This window comes from Lissotriton helveticus, chromosome 3_1, assembly GCF_964261635.1.
Source record: "Lissotriton helveticus chromosome 3_1, aLisHel1.1, whole genome shotgun sequence".
In the NCBI taxonomy this organism is placed as follows: domain Eukaryota; kingdom Metazoa; phylum Chordata; class Amphibia; order Caudata; family Salamandridae; genus Lissotriton; species Lissotriton helveticus.
In genome coordinates, this window is record NC_136061.1 from 95,520,747 (window position 1) to 95,543,908 (window position 23,162).

Below are 23,162 nucleotides of genomic sequence, written 5' to 3' on the forward strand. Positions count from 1 at the left end.
CCCCCCCTATCGTTTCTCCTCATGTCCGTCTGTTCTCCATGTTACTCTCGGCTTCGGCTGCCTCTCTGCTGCCCTCTTCTGTGGCTCACCCGCTTATCTATTCTCCTCTGTGCCTCTTTCTCATGTGTGCTTCTCGTTCTGCCCCATCTCTCCCCCACTGCATCTGTCACTCCTGTCTGTCTATCCTCGGCCCCTGTGTCTCCTCTCCACTGCTGTCCCCCCCTATCATTTCTCCTCGTGTCCGTCTGTTCTCCATGTTACTCTCAGCTTCGGCTGCCTCTCTGCTGCCCTCTTCTGTGGCTCACCCCCTTATCTATTCTCCTCTGTGCCTCTTTCTCATGTGTGCTCTTCGTTCTGCCCCATCTCTCCCCCACTGCATCTGTCACTCCTGTCTGTCTATCCTCGGCCCCTGTGTCTCCTCTCCACTGCTGTCCCCCCCTATCATTTCTCCTCGTGTCCGTCTGTTCTCCATGTTACTCTCGGCTTCGGCTGCCTCTCTGCTGCCCTCTTCTGTGGCTCACCCCCTTATCTATTCTCCTCTGTGCCTCTTTCTCATGTGTGCTTCTTGTTCTGCCCCATCTCTCCCCCACTGTATCTGTCACTCCTGTCTGTCTATCCTCGGCCCCTGTGTCTCCTCTCCACTGCTGTCCCCCCCTATCATTTCTCCTCGTGTCCGTCTGTTCTCCATGTTACTCTCGGCTTCGGATGCCTCTCTGCTGCCCTCTTCTGTGGCTGTCTATCCTCGATCACTCCGCTGCTCTCTAGCTATGCTTGTTATTTATTCCTTTTAATGTCCGTCTGTTCTCCATGTTACTCTCTGCTTCGGCTGCCTCTCTGCTGCCCTCTTCTGTGGCTCACCCCCTTATCAATTCTCCTCTGTGCCTCTTTCTCATGTGTGCTTCTCGTTCTGCCCCATCTCTCCCCCACTGTATCTGTCACTCCTGTCTGTCTATCCTCGGCCCCTGTGTCTCCTCCCCACTGCTGTCCCCCCCTATCGTTTCTCCTCATGTCCGTCTGTTCTCCATGTTACTCTCGGCTTCGGCTGCCTCTCTGCTGCCCTCTTCTGTGGCTCACCCGCTTATCTATTCTCCTCTGTGCCTCTTTCTCATGTGTGCTTCTCGTTCTGCCCCATCTCTCCCCCACTGCATCTGTCACTCCTGTCTGTCTATCCTCGGCCCCTGTGTCTCCTCTCCACTGCTGTCCCCCCCTATCATTTCTCCTCGTGTCCGTCTGTTCTCCATGTTACTCTCAGCTTCGGCTGCCTCTCTGCTGCCCTCTTCTGTGGCTCACCCCCTTATCTATTCTCCTCTGTGCCTCTTTCTCATGTGTGCTCTTCGTTCTGCCCCATCTCTCCCCCACTGCATCTGTCACTCCTGTCTGTCTATCCTCGGCCCCTGTGTCTCCTCTCCACTGCTGTCCCCCCCTATCATTTCTCCTCGTGTCCGTCTGTTCTCCATGTTACTCTCGGCTTCGGCTGCCTCTCTGCTGCCCTCTTCTGTGGCTCACCCCCTTATCTATTCTCCTCTGTGCCTCTTTCTCATGTGTGCTTCTCGTTCTGCCCCATCTCTCCCCCACTGTATCTGTCACTCCTGTCTGTCTATCCTCGATCACTCCGCTGCTCTCTAGCTATGCTTGTTATTTATTCCTTTTCGTGTCCGTCTGTTCTCCATGTTACTCTCGGCTTCGGATGCCTCTCTGCTGCCCTCTTCTGTGGCTGTCTATCCTCGATCACTCCGCTGCTCTCTAGCTATGCTTGTTCTTTATTCCTTTTCGTGTCCGTCTGTTCTCCATGTTACTCTCGGCTTCGGCTGCCTCTCTGCTGCCCTCTTCTGTGGCTCACCCCCTTATCTATTCTCCTCTGTGCCTCTTTCTCATGTGTGCTTCTCGTTCTGCCCCATCTCTCCCCCACTGTATCTGTCACTCCTGTCTGTCTATCCTCGGCCCCTGTGTCTCCTCTCCACTGCTGTCCCCCCCTATCGTTTCTCCTCTCTCCGTGCAGCCGCTCCTCTATGCCTGTCTCTCTTCTGTGCCTGTCTGTCTCTCATTTGTGCCTGCCTGTCTGTCTCTCCTCAGTTCTGCTCCTCACACTGTTACCCTGCATGCTTCGAGTGCAGCACTCAGCATGCCGCTCGCTTCCTCATTCCTCCGACAGAGTTTGCCAGAAAGGTGCTGAGGAGAGGGTGTCTCAAGAACTTGTACGACATCAGCGTTCTCTCTATTTCTCACACTTCCATCTTCTTGCTTTTCCACCTTTCCCTCCCTTTTCACCTCTCCTTTTTTTCTTCTTCCTTTTTCCCCCTCCATCTGTTTCTTTATTTTTAGGTCTCGCCTTTTCCATTCCGAAGGAATGGGAAATGAAGAGAATTCAAGTGCTCAAAATCCTCGTGAAACCATGGGCTTTTTGGTGCGGTTTTCTTTGAGTTCACGTGAATCACGTGACCAAACAAGCACGCGCATCAGCCTCCCTCCCTCCTAATTGCATTTTGTTCACGGCCGCCACCACATCAAAGGGCTTCTCCCAGCGTGTGCTCTGCGGCTTCTCCTCCCCTAATTATTCATGGCTGGCCGGCCGTACTTTCAGTTTCCCGGCCGCTCTTTATTGAAAGCTTTTTGCCTATCTCGCTGTCTATCCTCGATCACTCCGCTGCTCTCTAGCTATGCTTGTTATTTATTCCTTTTCGTGTCCGTCTGTTCTCCATGTTACTCTCGGCTTCGGCTGCCTCTCTGCTGCCCTCTTCTGTGGCTCACCCCCTTATCTATTCTCCTCGGTGCCTCTTTCTCATGTGTGCTTCTCGTTCTGCCCCATCTCTCCCCCACTGTATCTGTCACTCCTGTCTGTCTATCCTCGGCCCCTGTGTCTCCTCTCCACTGCTGTCCCCCCCTATCGTTTCTCCTCGTGTCCGTCTGTTCTCCATGTTACTCTCGGCTTCGGCTGCCTCTCTGCTGCCCTCTTCTGTGGCTCACCCCCTTATCTATTCTCCTCTGTGCCTCTTTCTCATGTGTGCTTCTCGTTCTGCCCCATCTCTCCCCCACTGTATCTGTCACTCCTGTCTGTCTATCCTCGATCACTCCGCTGCTCTCTAGCTATGCTTGTTATTTATTCCTTTTCGTGTCCGTCTGTTCTCCATGTTACTCTCGGCTTCGGATGCCTCTCTGCTGCCCTCTTCTGTGGCTGTCTATCCTCGATCACTCCGCTGCTCTCTAGCTATGCTTGTTATTTATTCCTTTTAATGTCCGTCTGTTCTCCATGTTACTCTCCGCTTCGGCTGCCTCTCTGCTGCCCTCTTCTGTGGCTCACCCCCTTATCAATTCTCCTCTGTGCCTCTTTCTCATGTGTGCTTCTCGTTCTGCCCCATCTCTCCCCCACTGTATCTGTCACTCCTGTCTGTCTATCCTCGGCCCCTGTGTCTCCTCCCCACTGCTGTCCCCCCCTATCGTTTCTCCTCATGTCCGTCTGTTCTCCATTTTACTCTCGGCTTCGGCTGCCTCTCTGCTGCCCTCTTCTGTGGCTCACCCCCTTATCTATTCTCCTCTGTGCCTCTTTCTCATGTGTGCTTCTCGTTCTGCCCCATCTCTCCCCCACTGTATCTGTCACTCCTGTCTGTCTATCCTCCATCACTCCGCTGCTCTCTAGCTATGCTTGTTATTTATTCCTTTTCGTGTCCGTCTGTTCTCCATGTTACTCTCGGCTTCGGATGCCTCTCTGCTGCCCTCTTCTGTGGCTGTCTATCCTCGATCACTCCGCTGCTCTCTAGCTATGCTTGTTATTTATTCCTTTTCGTGTCCGTCTGTTCTGCATGTTACTCTCGGCTTCGGCTGCCTCTCTGCTGCCCTCTTCTGTGGGTCACCCCTTATCTATTCTCCTCTGTGCCTCTTTCTCATGTGTGCTTCTCGTTCTGCCCCATCTCTCCCCCACTGTATCTGTCACTCCTGTCTGTCTATCCTCGGCCCCTGTGTCTCCTCTCCACTGCTGTCCCCCCTATCATTTCTCCTCGTGTCCGTCTGTTCTCCATGTTACTCTCGGCTTCGGCTGCCTCTCTGCTGCCCTCTTCTGTGGCTCACCCCCTTATCTATTCTCCTCTGTGCCTCTTTCTCATGTGTGCTTCTCGTTCTGCCCCATCTCTCCCCCACTGTATCTGTCACTCCTGTCTGTCTATCCTCCATCACTCCGCTGCTCTCTAGCTATGCTTGTTATTTATTCCTTTTCGTGTCCGTCTGTTCTCCATGTTACTCTCGGCTTCGGATGCCTCTCTGCTGCCCTCTTCTGTGGCTGTCTATCCTCGATCACTCCAATGCTCTCTAGCTATGCTTGTTATTTATTCCTTTTCGTGTCCGTCTGTTCTCCATGTTACTCTCGGCTTCGGCTGCCTCTCTGCTGCCCTCTTCTGTGGCTCACCCCCTTTTCTATTCTCCTCTGTGCCTCTTTCTCATGTGTGCTTCTCGTTCTGCCCCATCTCTCCCCCACTGTATCTGTCACTCTTGTCTGTCTATCCTCGGCCCCTGTGTCTCCTCTCCACTGCTGTCCCCCCTATCGTTTCTCCTCGTGTCCGTCTGTTCTCCATGTTACTCTCAGCTTCGGCTGCCTCTCTGCTGCCCTCTTCTGTGGGTCACCCCCTTATCTATTCTCCTCTGTGCCTCTTTCTCATGTGTGCTTCTTGTTCTGCCCCATCTCTCCCCCACTGTATCTGTCACTCCTGTCTGTCTATCCTCGATCACTCCGCTGCTCTCTAGCTATGCTTGTTATTTATTCCTTTTCGTGTCCGTCTGTTCTCCATGTTACTCTCGGCTTCGGATGCCTCTCTGCTGCCCTCTTCTGTGGCTGTCTATCCTCGATCACTCCGCTGCTCTCTAGCTATGCTTGTTCTTTATTCCTTTTCGTGTCCGTCTGTTCTCCATGTTACTCTCGGCTTCGGCTGCCTCTCTGCTGCCCTCTTCTGTGGCTCACCCCCTTATCTATTCTCCTCTGTGCCTCTTTCTCATGTGTGCTTCTCGTTCTGCCCCATCTCTCCCCCACTGTATCTGTCACTCCTGTCTGTCTATCCTCGGCCCCTGTGTCTCCTCTCCACTGCTGTCCCCCCCTATCGTTTCTCCTCGTGTCCGTCTGTTCTCCATTTTACTCTCGGCTTCGGCTGCCTCTTCTGTGGCTCACCCCCTTATCTATTCTCCTCTGTGCCTCTCTCTCATGTGTGCTTCTCGTTCTGCCCCATCTCTCCCCCGGTAACTGGACATAATATCGACTACATGATATCGAATGGACAAAATATCGACGGAAAAATATCGACATTAACAAAATATCGACTATAGGAATATCGTTGAAAAAAATATCGACTGCAAAAATGACCCAAAAATATCGAATACAAAAATATCGACTTAAAAATATCGACTAGACAAAATATCGAAATATAGTGAAAGTAAAAAATATCGAGAAAATGTTAGAAAATATTGATTTTATAAAATAATATATATATAATATATAAATAAATAGTACCAAATGTTTAGGAGCGGGTTGTGGGTTTATAGGGGAATAGGGTGGGAAGTAATTTAATAATAATTAATTAGTTAATATATGTGTGGTAATTGTTTTTATTAGATTTTAATTGGTAATTAATTAATATTAATTAGTTAATTGTTTAATTGATTAATTAGCATATAATTTAATTGATTAATTGATTAATTGATTATTAATAATTAATATTTTTTAAAAAAATTTGTATATGATTTTCATTGATACATTGGTTATTAATTAAGAATAATTAGTTATTTATTAGATTAAGAATTAGTATATTATTTACATTTATTAATTGCTAACACATTAATTATAATTAGTTAATGATGTAATTAATATATTGCATATCATTTAAATAAATTAATTGGTAATTAATTTATAATAATGACTTTATTACATTAATTATATACATTTAAATGTAATGTGTTAATTAATGTTGATGTTAATTAATTAATTGGAATTAAACAATATTAATTAATCTAAATTATTATTATAGCTAATGTGATAATATATTTTATAATAGTTTTTTGAAAAATATTTGTTTTTTGTATATATTTATGTTTAATGTTGTGTTCATTATTATTTATAGTGTTCTGGCTTAGTTTCATAGTTTTTGTTATAGGTTAATTGTTTAGGGTTCAGGGTAATTTTGGTAGTCGTGAGTGAAGGTGTATTTAGTGGGATTTGGGAAGTTTTTAAGTTTGTGGGTAAATGGGTATTTTTGAGGTTGAGGGTCAGTTTTCTGTACTTGTGTAAAGGGCTATTTGTAGAGTTCAGGGTCAGTTTTAAGTTTGTAGGTAAAGGGGTATTTGTAGGGGTCAGGGTCAGTTTTCAGTTTGTGGGTAAAGGAGTTTTTTGGAAGTTCAGGGTTAGTTTTCAGGTTGTGGGTGTAGGGGTATTTGTAGGGTTCAGGGTCAGTTTTCAGTTTGTTGGGAAAGGAGTATTTGTAGGGTTCAGGGTCAGTTTGTAGTTTGTGGGTAAAGGGGTATTTGTAGGGTTCAGGGTCAGTTTTCAGTTTGTTGGGAAAGGAGTATTTGTAGGGTTCAGGGTCAGTTTTCAGTTTGTGGGTGTAGGGGTATTTGTAGGGTTCAGGGTCAGTTTTCAGTTTGTTGGGAAAGGAGTATTTGTAGGGTTCAGGGTCAGTTTTCAGTTTGTTGGGAAAGGAGTATTTGTAGGGTTCAGGGTCAGTTTGTAGTTTGTGGGTAAAGGGGTATTTGTAGGGTTCAGAGTCAGTTTTCAGTTTGTTGGGAAAGGAGTATTTGTAGGGTTCAGGGTCAGTTTTCAGTTTGTTGGGAAAGGAGTATTTGTAGGGTTCAGGGTCAGTTTTCAGTTTGTGGGTAAAGGGGTATTTGTAGGGTTCAGGGTCAGTTTTGAGTTTGTTGGGAAAGGAGTATTTGTAGGGTTCAGGGTCAGTTTTCAGTTTGTGGGTGTAGGGGTATTTGTAGGGTTCAGGGTCAGTTTTCAGTTTGTTGGGAAAGGAGTATTTGTAGGGTTCATGGTCAGTTTTCAGTTTGTGGTTGTAGGGGTATTTGTAGGGTTCAGGGTCAGTTTTCAGTTTGTGGGTAAAGGGGTATTTGTAGAGTTCAGGGTCAGTTTTCAGTTTGTTGGGAAAGGAGTATTTGTAGGGTTCAGGGTCAGTTTTCAGTTTGTTGGGAAAGGAGTATTTGTAGGGTTCAGGGTCAGTTTTTGGTTTGTGGGTAAAGGGGTATTTGTAGGGTTCAGGGTCAGTTTTCAGTTTGTGGGTAAAGGAGTATTTGTAGGGTTCTGGGTCAGTTTTTAGTTTGTGGGTAAAGGGGTATTTGTAGGGTTCAGGGTCAGTTTTCAGTTTGTTGATAAAGGGGTATTTGTAGTGTTCTGGGTCAGTTTTGGCCTTTAGGGTCAAGGGGTCTTTTTAGTGTTTTGGGACAATTTTGGGTATTTTAGAGTGCTGATGTATAGTTTAACTTAACAGTGATACATTAAATTTATTACACGAAAATAGATATTATTATAACTTTACATTAGTATACTTTATTTACATAAAAACAATTTATGTATTAGCATGTTTCCAGACAGTAGCTAGAGTGGAGTTGGAATTCTAATTATTAATTGGTTGGTGTCCAGCAACATCAGTAATATTACCAACACTGGAGTTGGATTAATAAAAATACATTGGTTAGTCTCCACCACATTTTATGGTATTACCTTGAGTGTAGTAGGAATAGTAAAATATTTTTTGCTAGTGTCCTGCAGCTTCTATGATTTTAGATTGACTGGAGTAGTAACAATACATATAAAATTGGTCAGTGTGCAGCACATTTGTATAAATTTGTTCATTACTGTATTTTAATAATAAATAATTATGCAACATAGATGTTTTCAAATTAGTTTATTAAACAATTTTTAATTTTTTTATTGTGTACTACAATAAAATCAAAAACAAATATAACATCACATTTTTTTTTACTTTTATTATTCACACAATAACATATTTACATTTATATACATGTGGTAAATGTAAACAATAATTTGGATTACTAGATTCTTTCTGTAAATTTTACATATTCCCATCAGTCATTTACAATTTAAAGTATTTATATAGAAATAAATTAAACAATGATTTGTTATATATTTCTTACATTAATATTTAATAATGTTAATATTAAATATTAATATAATAAAATATATCATACATATTTCTTTTTAACAAGTAACATGACTATTATTACATTTCTTAGGATAAATTGAAAAACCAAAATAAATTTTCTTGGTGTATATTTTACACAATGTTGTTTTTACATAAAACATATAAATTGCTTTGGTTATAAAGTTTATAATTGTATAGGGAAACAATATGTTTAATTATAATATCTGGTATTTATCAAATATTAGTAAAGCAATTATATAATTTTGTTATAATTAGAAATAATTATATAATATTTTTTTAATAATTTATAAAAATAATAATTATTTTAATAATTATTATTATTATTAATTAATAAACATAAACATTCATTGATTATTAACAAAAATATATATATTCACAGATAAAATAGAGACTTTTTTCAGGGCATTCTTTATGTACTAAATGGTTCTACTTGTTATATTAATAATAATAAATAAGTTATATTATTTATCATTATTAATTATTCCCATAAACATTTATAATGTTTTATAAAAATTATACACAAAATTATTCATATAAATATACAGAATAACTAAATATTTACATCTTTTATTCAAAGTTTTACATAATTATTTTATATTATTAATATATAATACATATTATATATTAATTTATATTAAATATAGTATTTTTTGTTAATAAAGGAAAATTGTCATGAGTATAGTGTATTCATTTGTTACATTATACATGTGTATGTATTATATATTTTTTATTTCACATTGTTTATTCTATTATCCTTTTACACAAATGGGTTAAGGGGACTACTTTTTTACCGCGTAAGGTTATTGCGCTCCATTCAGGACTGGAGAAGCTCGCGGTTGGGAGTTGCTTCGCGTGGAGAGAGGTAAGGTTATTTTTTATTACAAATTATAAGTAAGTGGTCATGTTTGAGGGTGTAATCAAAGTCTGTAGTGTTTTTTGGTGTATGTATTATTAGTTTAAGTAGCGTTTGGGTGAAAAGTCTGCGTTATAGATGTGTCGTGCTTTTTTTCCTTCAAGTGTAATTTTAAGTGTTCGGAAATGTCTTCTTACATAGTTAATGTTAATTGTTAGTATATTTACAAATGTGAAGGGGGTATTTGTGGGTGGCTTTCGTTATGTATGTTATTTTACAGGTTTCGGTTCCTCGCATGAAAACTACATGGAAGGAAGCGTGTTTTTTAACGGAGAAACAAATGTTTAAGTTATTATGCTTATATTTTGACTTTTATCTCCTATTTTTCGGGTTTGCCTGGAGCGGTTTTTTCACTTTTAAAATCTTTTTCGGGTTTTTTGGAGGGTTTCGAATCGGATTGATACTTTGATATGCGTGACCGTTTTTTTAAAATTGTGTGTATATAACTTTAAATCCTAACGTGTACACACTACTGTTTTCGGGATTTCCTGGAGCGTTTTTTTACGTTTTATAATTTATTTTCGGGTTTTTGAGGGTTTCCCATATTGGAATAGTAAGATATTGGATTGGATTGTATGGATTGATTTTTCCTTGATTGCGTCTCTCAATTCCAAAAATTGTAAGTATTTATTTTACAATTTTGATTGGGTGGGAAATGTCTATTTCTAATGTTATGTGTATGTTATAAAAAATTATAAACATTGCATATTTGTTACGAATTTTTTAACATATTTTTAAAAATTTTGTCAAACAAATATGTTTTATTTATAATTCTTTATATATGTTTATGACATGTTATTTTTATTAGTATTGTAAGAAGACATTCGTATATTTACTTGACATTTTTATAGAAGACTTTTTGCTATTATTGCCAGGTATTCTAAACCTCTAGTTGTAGGGTATAATGTGACTTGACTTTGAAGCAGTCGGAACATTTGTTGGGTTTGTTTAGTGAGTTTGGGCCCTATTTGTGACACTGATTGTTCCATTCTTAGTTCCTGATAGCTTTGTTCTTTTTTCAAAGCTTCAAGAAGGTTGTGGAATGTGGGTTTGCCTTTCTTTGTAGTTGCTTGGAAAGCATTATGCCACCCTTCAACACTGTTGTTTGTTTTCGCCTCCTGGTTTAAAGTACTGAGATAGACATTCCACCAAGGGATTTGGAATTTGGGCTGGCGTCGATGTCCTGATCTGTGCAACCTTCCCACCCAAGTGTCTTCAAAATAGTCTAGCAATGGTGTTAGCTTATCCTCATTCCTCTTATAATATGCGCTGTCAATTAATAAATTGTAATGTTCAGCAACATCTGTAACAGGGACGTAGGCCAGGGCTATTAACTTTTTAACTTGATAGGCAAAGGTGCTATCTGTAGAGTATAGTACACTTAAAGTAGATTTTTGGAGATGCCTCCATATACTCTGATTAAAATGATAATAGCAACCCTGGATTGCTGTGTGGGGAAATGTTCTCAAAATGCTATTTATCATAGCTAATTCGAAATCAATAATTATTTTTTCCGGAAAATAATTATTGATTTCCGTTTTGAGAACATTTAAAATTTCGGTGTATGTTGTTTGCTGTTTGTTGGGTAGCAAACAGTAAATGAAAGGTATGTTAGAATGATGGTATAAACCGTGGATGGAATACAGTTGGTAAAAAGGTTTTGGGCAGGGTTTAAATGTTCCGTCCATCATCCATTGGGGACACTGTTGGATTTTTCGTAAATTACTTGCAGTTGCAAACATAATTATTCTGTTTGTACTGCTTTCATTATCAAAAAGAATAAATTTATCTTTATTGTGTGTGATGGACATTTCGGGTGAAATAATAATTTCTTCAAAACAAGTTGGGTTGGGTTGGGTTGTGCTAGTGAGTCGTTTGGTGCGTGCAATTGTGCGTTTCAGGGAATCAATAGAGGGTAGTTGACCTGAAGCATGGTGAGGTATTTTTACCAGTTCTTCTTTAAGTATTTGGGTGGTGGGTTTGTCACTTTGTGTGCTAGCACTTTTAATACTTTCTAAGGCATCTCTAATTTCAATTTCGGTGACATTTGGGGGATGATTATGTTCTCTAGTAAATAGCACATTAGTTTCCTTGGTAGTGGCCCTCCCATAACATTTGTTGGAGTAATATTGTGTACACTTCCAAAAAACCTTTCTACCACTTTGTCTCTCCTGATTATACACATAACCCATGTAGCATAATAGCAATTTATTTTTCTGAGACATGACAAATTCTGCACCTTCAGTCATTTTGATTTACTTGTTCTAGGAAAGAGTAGAAAGAAACAAAATCAGTACACATTTTTTTACTTATGTGGTGCTAACATCATTAGTGATGCATTTATACTTACAGTTAATCAAAGTAGTAGTCACAGAAGCAGAAATGTCTTTTGAATGATGTTCTTGTATGTATGTCTTTATTTGCTGTTGGTATGAAAATATAGAAAAACAACGTTAATGTTTATATATAACAAATGTATTTCCTACTCAAAAGCAGTTGTCATTTTTGTCTACTAGTGCATTTGATGTAAACATTACATATACTTACTTGTTTAAATAGTAGAATAGTAGTAATTGCTGGAGTTCATCAATTTAGTACAGGTATGATCTGTAGAGTAGATAGAAGAAATAAAAGCAAAATATTATAATTTTAATACTGAACCGTTTGGAAATGTAACAGATTTAAACGTATACTAACTTCTAAATATGTCGTTTTCTTTGTTGTAGGTAGAATAGCTGTATGATGTATTCAGAATATCTGTAGAGGAAATATAAAATAGATAAGATGTTGTTAAGAACATAGACTGTGTTATTTTAGGCAGTTTTAGAGAAATGATAAATATACTTACATTTTTTAAAAGGCGATTCTTCTATATTGGTATATTTTGTGTACGATGTTTTCATATGATATGTAGAATAGATGTATGATGTTTTCTGAATATCTGTAGAGGCAATTTAAAATAAATAACATGGTGTTAAGAATATAGTTAGCGTTTTTTGTGCCAACATTTTAGCAAATAACAATTATACTTACATTTTTCTGAAGGGTATTTTTGTGTTTTGTTATAGTTGATTTTGGATTTTTCAAATGATCTATAGGGAAGATGTAAAAAGCAAGATATGTTGTTTAAAAATGTGCATTAATGAAATTGGCCGTTTTATAACAAACACATCTATACTTACATGTGTAATTAGGTTAATTTTATCGTTTTTGCTGTAGAAATAGCACCATTTCTGTATATCTGTAAATATAATGTCAATTAAAAATAAATACTCTTGTAAATTAGTGTTTAAACAAAGCAGTTGGTGTGTAACAGAGAATTATTATATACTTACTATCTGATTTTGCACATGAAGAAATATGACCATGTAATAGGAATTGTGTTGGAGCAGTTTCTATCAGAAAAGTAGGAAGACATGAAAATAAAATAAGTCTAAGAGTTAGGATATGTAAGGAAAATAGTGCACTTCTAATGTAGTTTTCTACTAAAATGCTGTGTTACTTACTTTATTAATTAGCTAGTAAGCTGGATCTTTAAAGATGTTTATTCTGCAGCAAAATCTTCAAAGTGTTGGCATCTACTTTCCAGATAGGTAGCAGCAACAAATGGTAGAATGCATGTAGCCCTTTTATAGTATATGTGTTATGTGTGCTTTGATTTGATTGGTTTTAGGATGTAAGGAAGCATAGTATAGGCTAGTTTAAATTTTTTTAAGTTAATTGGAGTGTTTGTTGATGTGAGAATGGTGGTATGTGGTTGTTCCCGCATTAAAGCAGGTTCGTGTTTAAATGAAATATATTTATATGTGAAAATAAGTAATGAAAATGTTAGTTAAATGCAAATAATAATAGAAAATGATAAAATGCATGTAATAGAATGTATAGTAAATGTGGATTAATAGTAATTTTATGTAAGAAACAGGTATTATATGTGAAATTTTTTTTTTACTGAGAAATGACTTTTATTGATGATAAAGATGGTATTTTAGAAAGAAAAGTGTGCAAACATGAACTCGATATTATTTTTTTAACGATATTGTGGTAGTCTATATTTTTGTAGTCGATATTTTTGTAGTGTTAGGGCTAATTTCATGTCCAACGATATAATTGTAGTCGATATTTTTTTAAGCGATATTTATGTATTCGATATAGTTAGTACTCGATATTTTTTACTCGATATTTTTGTAGTTTGTGTAATAAGTATAGTAAGTCGATATTTTTGTTGTCGATAATTTGTCAACGATATTTTGGTAAGTCGATAATGTGTCCGTCGATAATATTTCAGTGATCCCTCTCCCCCACTGTATCTGTCACTCCTGTCTGTCTATCCTCGATCACTCCGCTGCATTCTAGCTATGCTTGTTATTTATTCCTTTTCGTGTCCGTCTGTTCTCCATGTTACTCTCGGCTTCGGTTGCCTCTCTGCTGCCCTCTTCTGTGGCTGTCTATCCTCGATCACTCCGCTGCTCTCTAGCTTTGCTTGTTATTTATTCCTTTTCGTGTCCGTCTGTTCTCCATGTTACTCTCGGCTTCGGCTGCCTCTCTGCTGCCCTCTTCTGTGGGTCACCCCCTTATCTATTCTCCTCTGTGCCTCTTTCTCATGTGTGCTTCTCGTTCTGCCCCATCTCTCCCCCACTGTATCTGTCACTCCTGTCTGTCTATCCTCGGCCCCTGTGTCTCCTCTCCACTGCTGTCCCCCCCTATCGTTTCTCCACGTGTCCGTCTGGTCTCCATGTTACTCTCGGCTTCGGCTGCCTCTCTGCTGCCCTCTTCTGTGGCTCACCCCCTTATCTATTCTCCTCTGTGCCTCTTTCTCATGTGTGCTTCTTGTTCTGCCCCATCTCTCCCCCACTGTATCTGTCACTCCTGTCTGTCTATCCTCGATCACTCCGCTGCTCTCTAGCTATGCTTGTTATTTATTCCTTTTCGTGTCCGTCTGTTCTCCATGTTACTCTCGGCTTCGGATGCCTCTCTGCTGCCCTCTTCTGTGGCTGTCTATCCTCGATCACTCCGCTGCTCTCTAGCTATGCTTGTTCTTTATTCCTTTTCGTGTCCGTCTGTTCTCCATGTTACTCTCGGCCTCGGCTGCCTCTCTGCTGCCCTCTTCTGTGGCTCACCCCCTTATCTATTCTCCTCTGTGCCTCTTTCTCATGTGTGCTTCTCGTTCTGCCCCATCTCTCCCCCACTGTATCTGTCACTCCTGTCTGTCTATCCTCGGCCCCTGTGTCTCCTCTCCACTGCTGTCCCCCCCTATCGTTTCTCCTCGTGTCCGTCTGTTCTCCATGTTACTCTCGGCTTCGGCTGCCTGTCTGCTGCCCTCTTCTGTGGGTCACCCCCTTATCTATTCTCCTCTGTGCCTCTCTCTCATGTGTGCTTCTCGTTCTGCCCCATCTCTCCCCCACTGTATCTGTCACTCCTGTCTGTCTATCCTCGATCACTCCGCTGCTTTCTAGCTATGCTTGTTATTTATTCCTTTTCGTGTCCGTCTGTTCTCCATGTTACTCTCGGCTTCGGATGCCTCTCTGCTGCCCTCTTCTGTGGCTGTCTATCCTCGATCACTCCGCTGCTCTCTAGCTTTGCTTGTTATTTATTCCTTTTCGTGTCCGTCTGTTCTCCATGTTACTCTCGGCTTCGGCTGCCTCTCTGCTGCCCTCTTCTGTGGGTCACCCCCTTATCTATTCTCCTCTGTGCCTCTTTCTCATGTGTGCTTCTCGTTCTGCCCCATCTCTCCCCCACTGTATCTGTCACTCCTGTCTGTCTATCCTCGGCCCCTGTGTCTCCTCTCCACTGCTGTCCCCCCCTATCGTTTCTCCACGTGTCCGTCTGGTCTCCATGTTACTCTCGGCTTCGGCTGCCTCTCTGCTGCCCTCTTCTGTGGCTCACCCCCTTATCTATTCTCCTCTGTGCCTCTTTCTCATGTGTGCTTCTCGTTCTGCCCCATCTCTCCCCCACTGTATCTGTCACTCCTGTCTGTGTATCCTCGATCACTCCGCTGCTCTCTAGCTATGCTTGTTATTTATTCCTTTTCGTGTCCGTCTGTTCTCCATGTTACTCTCGGCTTCGGCTGCCTCTCTGCTGCCCTCTTCTGTGGGTCACCCCTTATCTATTCTCCTCTGTGCCTCTTTCTCATGTGTGCTTCTCGTTCTGCCCCATCTCTCCCCCACTATATCTGTCGCTCCTGTCTGTCTATCCTCGGCCCCTGTGTCTGCTCTCCACTGCTGTCCCCCCTATCGTTTCTCCTCGTGTCAGTCTGTTCTCCATGTTACTCTCGGCTTCGGATGCCTCTCTGCTGCCCTCTTCTGTGGCTGTCTATCCTCGATCACTCCGCTGCCCTCTAGCTATGCTTGTTATTTATTCCTTTTCGTGTCCGTCTGTTCTCCATGTTACTCTCGGCTTCGGCTGCCTCTCTGCTGCCCTCTTCTGTGGCTCACCCCCTTATCTATTCTCCTCTGTGCCTCTTTCTCATGTGTGCTTCTTGTTCTGCCCCATCTCTCCCCCACTGTATCTGTCACTCCTGTCTGTCTATCCTCGATCACTCCGCTGCTTTCTAGCTATGCTTGTTATTTATTCCTTTTCGTGTCCGTCTGTTCTCCATGTTACTCTCGGCTTCGGATGCCTCTCTGCTGCCCTCTTCTGTGGCTGTCTATCCTCGATCACTCCGCTGCTCTCTAGCTATGCTTGTTCTTTATTCCTTTTCGTGTCCGTCTGTTCTCCATGTTACTCTCGGCCTCGGCTGCCTCTCTGCTGCCCTCTTCTGTGGCTCACCCCCTTATCTATTCTCCTCTGTGCCTCTTTCTCATGTGTGCTTCTCGTTCTGCCCCATCTCTCCCCCACTGTATCTGTCACTCCTGTCTGTCTATCCTCGGCCCCTGTGTCTCCTCTCCACTGCTGTCCCCCCCTATCGTTTCTCCTCGTGTCCGTCTGTTCTCCATGTTACTCTCGGCTTCGGCTGCCTGTCTGCTGCCCTCTTCTGTGGGTCACCCCCTTATCTATTCTCCTCTGTGCCTCTCTCTCATGTGTGCTTCTCGTTCTGCCCCATCTCTCCCCCACTGTATCTGTCACTCCTGTCTGTCTATCCTCGATCACTCCGCTGCTTTCTAGCTATGCTTGTTATTTATTCCTTTTCGTGTCCGTCTGTTCTCCATGTTACTCTCGGCTTCGGATGCCTCTCTGCTGCCCTCTTCTGTGGCTGTCTATCCTCGATCACTCCGCTGCTCTCTAGCTTTGCTTGTTATTTATTCCTTTTCGTGTCCGTCTGTTCTCCATGTTACTCTCGGCTTCGGCTGCCTCTCTGCTGCCCTCTTCTGTGGGTCACCCCCTTATCTATTCTCCTCTGTGCCTCTTTCTCATGTGTGCTTCTCGTTCTGCCCCATCTCTCCCCCACTGTATCTGTCACTCCTGTCTGTCTATCCTCGGCCCCTGTGTCTCCTCTCCACTGCTGTCCCCCCTATCGTTTCTCCACGTGTCCGTCTGGTCTCCATGTTACTCTCGGCTTCGGCTGCCTCTCTGCTGCCCTCTTCTGTGGCTCACCCCCTTATCTATTCTCCTCTGTGCCTCTTTCTCATGTGTGCTTCTCGTTCTGCCCCATCTCTCCCCCACTGTATCTGTCACTCCTGTCTGTGTATCCTCGATCACTCCGCTGCTCTCTAGCTATGCTTGTTATTTATTCCTTTTCGTGTCCGTCTGTTCTCCATGTTACTCTCGGCTTCGGCTGCCTCTCTGCTGCCCTCTTCTGTGGGTCACCCCTTATCTATTCTCCTCTGTGCCTCTTTCTCATGTGTGCTTCTCGTTCTGCCCCATCTCTCCCCCACTATATCTGTCACTCCTGTCTGTCTATCCTCGGCCCCTGTGTCTGCTCTCCACTGCTGTCCCCCCTATCGTTTCTCCTCGTGTCAGTCTGTTCTCCATGTTACTCTCGGCTTCGGATGCCTCTCTGCTGCCCTCTTCTGTGGCTGTCTATCCTCGATCACTCCGCTGCCCTCTAGCTATGCTTGTTATTTATTCCTTTTCGTGTCCGTCTGTTCTCCATGTTACTCTCGGCTTCGGCTGCCTCTCTGCTGCCCTCTTCTGTGGCTCACCCCCTTATCTATTCTCCTCTGTGCCTCTTTCTCATGTGTGCTTCTCGTTCTGCCCCATCTCTCCCCCACTGTATCTGTCACTCCTGTCTGTCTATCCTCGGCCCCTGTGTCTCCTCTCCACTGCTGTCCCCCCCTATCGTTTCTCCTCTCTCCGTGCAGCCGCTCCTCTATGCCTGTCTCCCTTCTCTGCCTGTCTGTCTCTCATTTGTGCCTGCCTGTCTGTCTCTCCTCAGTTCTGCTCCTCACACTGTTACCCTGCATGCTTCGAGTGCAGCACTCAGCACGCCGCTCGCTTCCCCATTTCTCCGACAGAGTTTACCAGAAAGGTGCTGAGGAGAGGGTGTCTCAAGAACTTGTACGACTTCAGCGTTCTCTCTATTTCTCACACTTCCATCTTCTTGCCTTTCCACCTTTCCCTCCCTTTTCACCTCTCCTTTTTTTTCTTCTTCCTTTTTCCCCCTCCATCTGTTTCTTTATTTTTCTGTTTATTTCATTCTTTTTTGTTTCCTACTCCTATTTCTTTGGCTTGTGTTTCTTTCTCGTCGTCCCCTATTTCTTTCTTCCTTCTTCTCTATTTCTTCCTATCACATCTATCTACCTTCTTCCGTTCCCTCCCTTCCCTTCTTTTGTGTAGCACACTTTTACAATGTATTTTTTCCTTGTTTTGTGCCAGGGCTCTCTTTGTGTAGGGGTCGCCCTCAATAAGCAGCATTCCACCAATTTGATTAAAGTGAGGTGCACTATGAGTGAAGTTTTAAAGAGGAGAGGGAGGTGGCTACTTAGAACTCGCTAGATTGTGTACAAACGCAACAGAGCAAAGAGACTGAAAGATTCAAACCTGGATGTGGTGCCACGCAGCTTGGGAGTGGATAGTTAACAAGATTAACAAGCATTGGCATAGCCAATAGGTCAAGCATTTGGGACCTTATAAGTGTTTAGCCATGCAACAGTTGGTGTTGTTGCACCAAGGATATTCTGCTGTATAACTAAATACTTATAGGGTCCAAAAAGCGAGACCTATTGGCTATATTTATACAGGCACGCGCTTTTGGGCCATAAACTTTCACGGCCATCTGTTCCCCAGCTCCAGCACCTCCCCTCTCTCTCCCCGCGCACAACCTTACTTGCATTTCTCCTCCCCCTCCCCAGCCAGCTTCCCCCAGGCCGTGTTCCCTCCCACCTTTCCTCCTCTCTCCCTGCTGGCATCCCCCCTCCCTTCTCGCCCAGTCCTTCTTGTTTGAGTCTGTCTTGCCCTTTGCCCTCTTCCTTCCTCCTCCATTTGTCCTGGCGCCTCCATTTCTCACCCCGCTTGGCTGCACCTCTTGACACCTCCCGGCTCCTGCTCATATCTCTGCTGTAACGCATTAGACCCACGATGGGTATTCGCCGATTCATCGCTTTCCTGCCTCTTAGTCTTCCAGTTCCAGCGCTTAAAAGCCTCTTTTCCCCCCAACACCGTCTTGTCAGGCCTCCATCGCGTTCTTTCTATTGTCACTGTTATGACTCCATGGCGTCTTTCCACATAGGTGTCCTTTCAGTCAGAATCTCTGCCTCCAGTTTTTCCCCATCCTCAGAGTCTATTTTACGTTTTTGTTGTCTTTTTGCCGATCTCAATTCATCCCCCGTAGCCCGTCTCCAACCATCTGTTTACTTCCATTCCTCTTCCTGTAGTCCCTTCACTTCCATCTGCCGTGGCTCCCCCTCGTCTCTTTTCACATCGTTTGCTCTCGCTTGTGCTTTTCTATCCTTTTCTTTGTCCACTTCCATCCCACCCACGGTTACTCATCTAAACCCAATTCTTCCGTTATGTTTAATCCCCTTCTATCTCGCCGAAATTTCCCATGTCTTCACCTTTACTTGCATTCCGTTCACGTCAGACTAAATTCTCCCCTCATGCTGATCTAGAAGTCCTATCTCCGCCATCTAGGTTTCAGTTCTATCGCCACCCTCGTTCACTGACTAATATCTCTCCCAGGAGTTGAGTTCCTTGAAGTAAGTGGGCGGTCATGTGGGTGCTATCTGCCAGCACCAAATGTGCACACCAGGGGCCGTGGATGCTAAAACACCACGGTGAAATGAAGTCCCCACAGTACCCTCGTGAGCCTTCTGCCTCCTCCCGCATGCACGACCTGACCTGCCAGTGACTCACGCACCACACACTCCCTGAACCTCGGCCGGTCACACTCTGAGCCGAGACGCGCGCCTTTATTCCCTCATTCTACCCAAGCTGCGCTGTCTTCACAGCCGGGTGATTGACGCTGTAAGGACTTCCCCAAGGAGAATGCCTTTGAGTGCCCCAACCGATCACCGCCGCCTCTGGGGGTGTCTAGTTACACTGGGCTGTACACGCCGCTCAGCTGCCTCATTGTATTGGTGACCCTTCTTTAGTTCAAGGCCTCTGTTTGGTGCATGAACGAAGCAGGCACTAATATTTCTTTAGGTGTTTTTTAAAGCACCTTTTGTAGATTTATACATTTTAAGTGCCAGGTCGTTCATAACAATACATCTTGGCTTTGGGGATAGATGCTCCACTGTGGAGGTGCACGTGTGTTCTTTTACATCTAAACCAGCGTACGGTGTACATTTCTCAGCAATCCCCATACAGACAAGCATTTGCAATGCAATAGGTCTCGCATTCACGAGAGTTTGAGCTATTACAATTGCAAATAACAATGCCTTTTATTGTTGTTTTCATTTTAAAAACATAAAGGGCTTTGTCATTTACAAAACCAATAGCTCCAACTTTCCTACTGCGAGACCTATTGGCAACGCCAGTGCTTGTGTCCGAATTAGCCACACTGATCAGAAGTTTTGATTTAATCCCGACCTCGTATGCGGATGACACCCAGTTGGTGATCTCTACCATTGACAAAGATGTCAACTACTCTACCAAACTCCACTACTGTAAGGGCTTCTTGAGTGAGTGGATGAGTAGGCACTCCCTTAAGTTAAACTCAAGTAAAACCGAGTTGGTGCTTTTCGGAAAGCTTTCTCCTAGCTTGCCACCAGCTTGGTTGGCTGATTCTTTGGGCTACCCTCCTACACCAGTGATGAAAGCAAAAAACTTTGGGGGTCATAATAGATGAAAAACTTCATTTTAAATCTCAGATCTCAAGGGTGGTGTCCTCGGCATTTAATACTATCAGAACGGTGCGTAAAATCCTTCCCTACATTCCTAGAAAGGCTAGGAAAACGGTTCTAACCTCATTGGTTTTAACTAAGTTGGACTATTGTTATGCCTTGTATATCAATGTGCAGTCCAATCAACTTAGAAGACTACATTCGGTTCAGAATGCTGCCGCTAGATTGGTTTTGGATGTTCCTAAATGCCAATCCATTAGAGCGGGAATTCAAGATCTGCATTGGCTTCTGGTTGACCAACGTGTGAAGTTCAAGGCACTCTGCATTGCTCATAAGGCTCTTCATGGAGAGGGGCCACAGTTTCTTCATCATGCTTTTAATTGGTATGCCCCCAGTAGGTCATTACGTTCAGCTACGGCCTTCTTAATGCTTACCCCAAGAGTCAAAAGGGGTTAGGAGCTTTAGACACAGTACCATCAGGTTATGGAACACTCTTCCTCTTGCTCTTAGGAAGATCACATCCTTGCTTGAATTCAGGAAGCATCTTAAAACCTGTCTCTCTGCAGTATGTGGTCCGCAATGCGCCTAGACACCTATGGGTAGTAGCGCGCTATATAAATTGTTATAACATAACCCTCGCACTGGAGATTACTTGAACTGTTCTGTCCACAGGTGCCCCAAATTCCTTTCCCTGGTCTTACACTATTCTTCCCAAGTAAGGATAAGTAGGTCTGCCTTGCGGTTTTAAGGGGGACCGATCTCTGCACCACACCCAAGAGGGACACAGGAATCCTAATAAGGATTGCCACCCTAGTCCATCAGCTGAGGGTGCCCCGGTTTGGTTCCTTCCACCTTAACGGAAGTAGGACTGGGGGTTAAGACCTCAGCCAATACTCCCTTCCCTTTAGCCTGTCTGAGAAGTAATTTTCCTCAACTAATGAGCCTCCACAATGAGCTATCGGGAGGCACTGGTTATCTACACCAGCTGGGCCTCTGGTCACCTGTTTGGCAACCGGCAAATAGATGGGCCAGCCTGGCCTGGCAACCGGATGGCCTGGGTTGAGTCACTTAAACATCAACCTAGTTGTCTTGCACCTTTGATGTCTTTTCACTGTGCCAGACTACAGTCAAGCTCAACAGGGGGGTTTCCCTGCTGATTCTGTTATGCCTGTTTCCTTAGCTGTGGTTTTGCCAGATAGTAGGTAGAGACCATGGGAATCTCGTTCATCCAATCATGCGCATCAATAATAAGATGATGATGAGGAATTTAGCTGTTCTTGTTCCACCGTGTGTTGGCTCATTTAGGGTTAATATTGCTGCCCATCAGCGTCAAATCGGTCTTGTTTCCAACCACACAAAGATTGTTGTTGAGTGCAACTACATTTCTATTTGTCAACCTGGAAACATAAAGAACGTATACGATAGAGACGGTACACTCTCCAGTACCTCCCTAGCTATCTAATATTGACTATCGCTAATTGCACTTCTAGATCTTCTGATTACAATTGTCCTGTGTAGAGTACGTTTTGTTTAGCTTGTGGTCAGCATACAGCAATATGACTTGTACTGCTTGTGTAGAAAGCATTCTAGTGCATATTATTTCATGCATCAAGATTTAACTAATTTCTCACTCTAACACGTCACACTCGAAATAATAATTATATTGTCAAACCCTAATAACTAGCTGGCAACATATTTAAATTTCACACTGTAATTAAATGCTAAACCTAATATGTTTCAACAGTTCTAATATTAACATTTCACTTGAAACATAACATTCACAATTCAGCTTACAATTATTAAGCTTTACTGAACTAATACTTGACAAACTTTTATAATGTCCATTATAGAAATAAGACATACATTTTCCTGATGGAAATGACATCTGTAATCTTAGATCAGTTAGAGCAACATTGTAATGGTGTGGCCACATTCCCCAGTAACCTACCATAAAACCTTGGTATTTCACTGCTGAACAGTTTGTGAGAGTTTTGATTCCTTGAGATAGTTCACTATAATAAATAATGTTGCTCTCAAATGTTTGTTAAGGGGAGTACTATGAGTTTTTGTAACAGATTACATATCAATAACTACAGCAGTTCCAGCTTTGGTGAACACTGCATCAGGTTTTCTTAATTCACCCTAATTATCTTTAAATGCGTTTATCTATATACTAGCAGCCCGCCCCAGCGTTGCCCGGGGCAGAAGGGGGCTGGGGTCAGCATTTTAGGCTTGCGTGCACTCCCGCCCCGGCCCCTGCCCGCCACAACATTGTCTGTGTCACGGAGCCTGAGCCTTACCTCAGCCGCCGTTGTTCAGGGCCAAACTCCCGCCCCCCTCCCCCTCCCGCCCCGGCCCCCTCCCGCCCCGGCACCCTCCCGCCCGTGTCCCAGAGAGCCTGATCCTTACCTCAGCCGCCGGTCCCGCTCCAGGCGCCCCGCCCGCTCAGACCGCCACTTCACCCAGCAGCAAGCAGGGCCGCAGCAGTCCTCCCAGCAGGTCGCGATCTTCGCTGCCATTTCAGGAAGTGTTGCCAGGGAGCGCAAATGATGTCATCACGCAGACGTAGCGGCCGGCGCTACTTGCAAGGGACTACTTTATTTTTATTTCTAAATTTTTTAAACAAAGTATATTTTTTATTTTTAATAGCCTATGTCCTTCTGTTTGCCCTGAGGTTTTCAAAGATGTTTTGGGTGTTTTGATTGGTGGTGTACTTTTCGAGTTTACCTGGCTCAAAGGACACAGTTCTCTCTTTATAATAGTAGTATAGATCAGCCATCCACATCAATTTTCCACATCTTTTTGTTCTATTAATTAGTGTCTCCAGAATCTTGCTGTGTCTTTTAAATCTTGTGTCCTTTGTTTTAGGACATGCACCTGACAGATGCATGATTTTTTTTCATACATCTTTGCAATATCTAAATACAGTGCACTTGA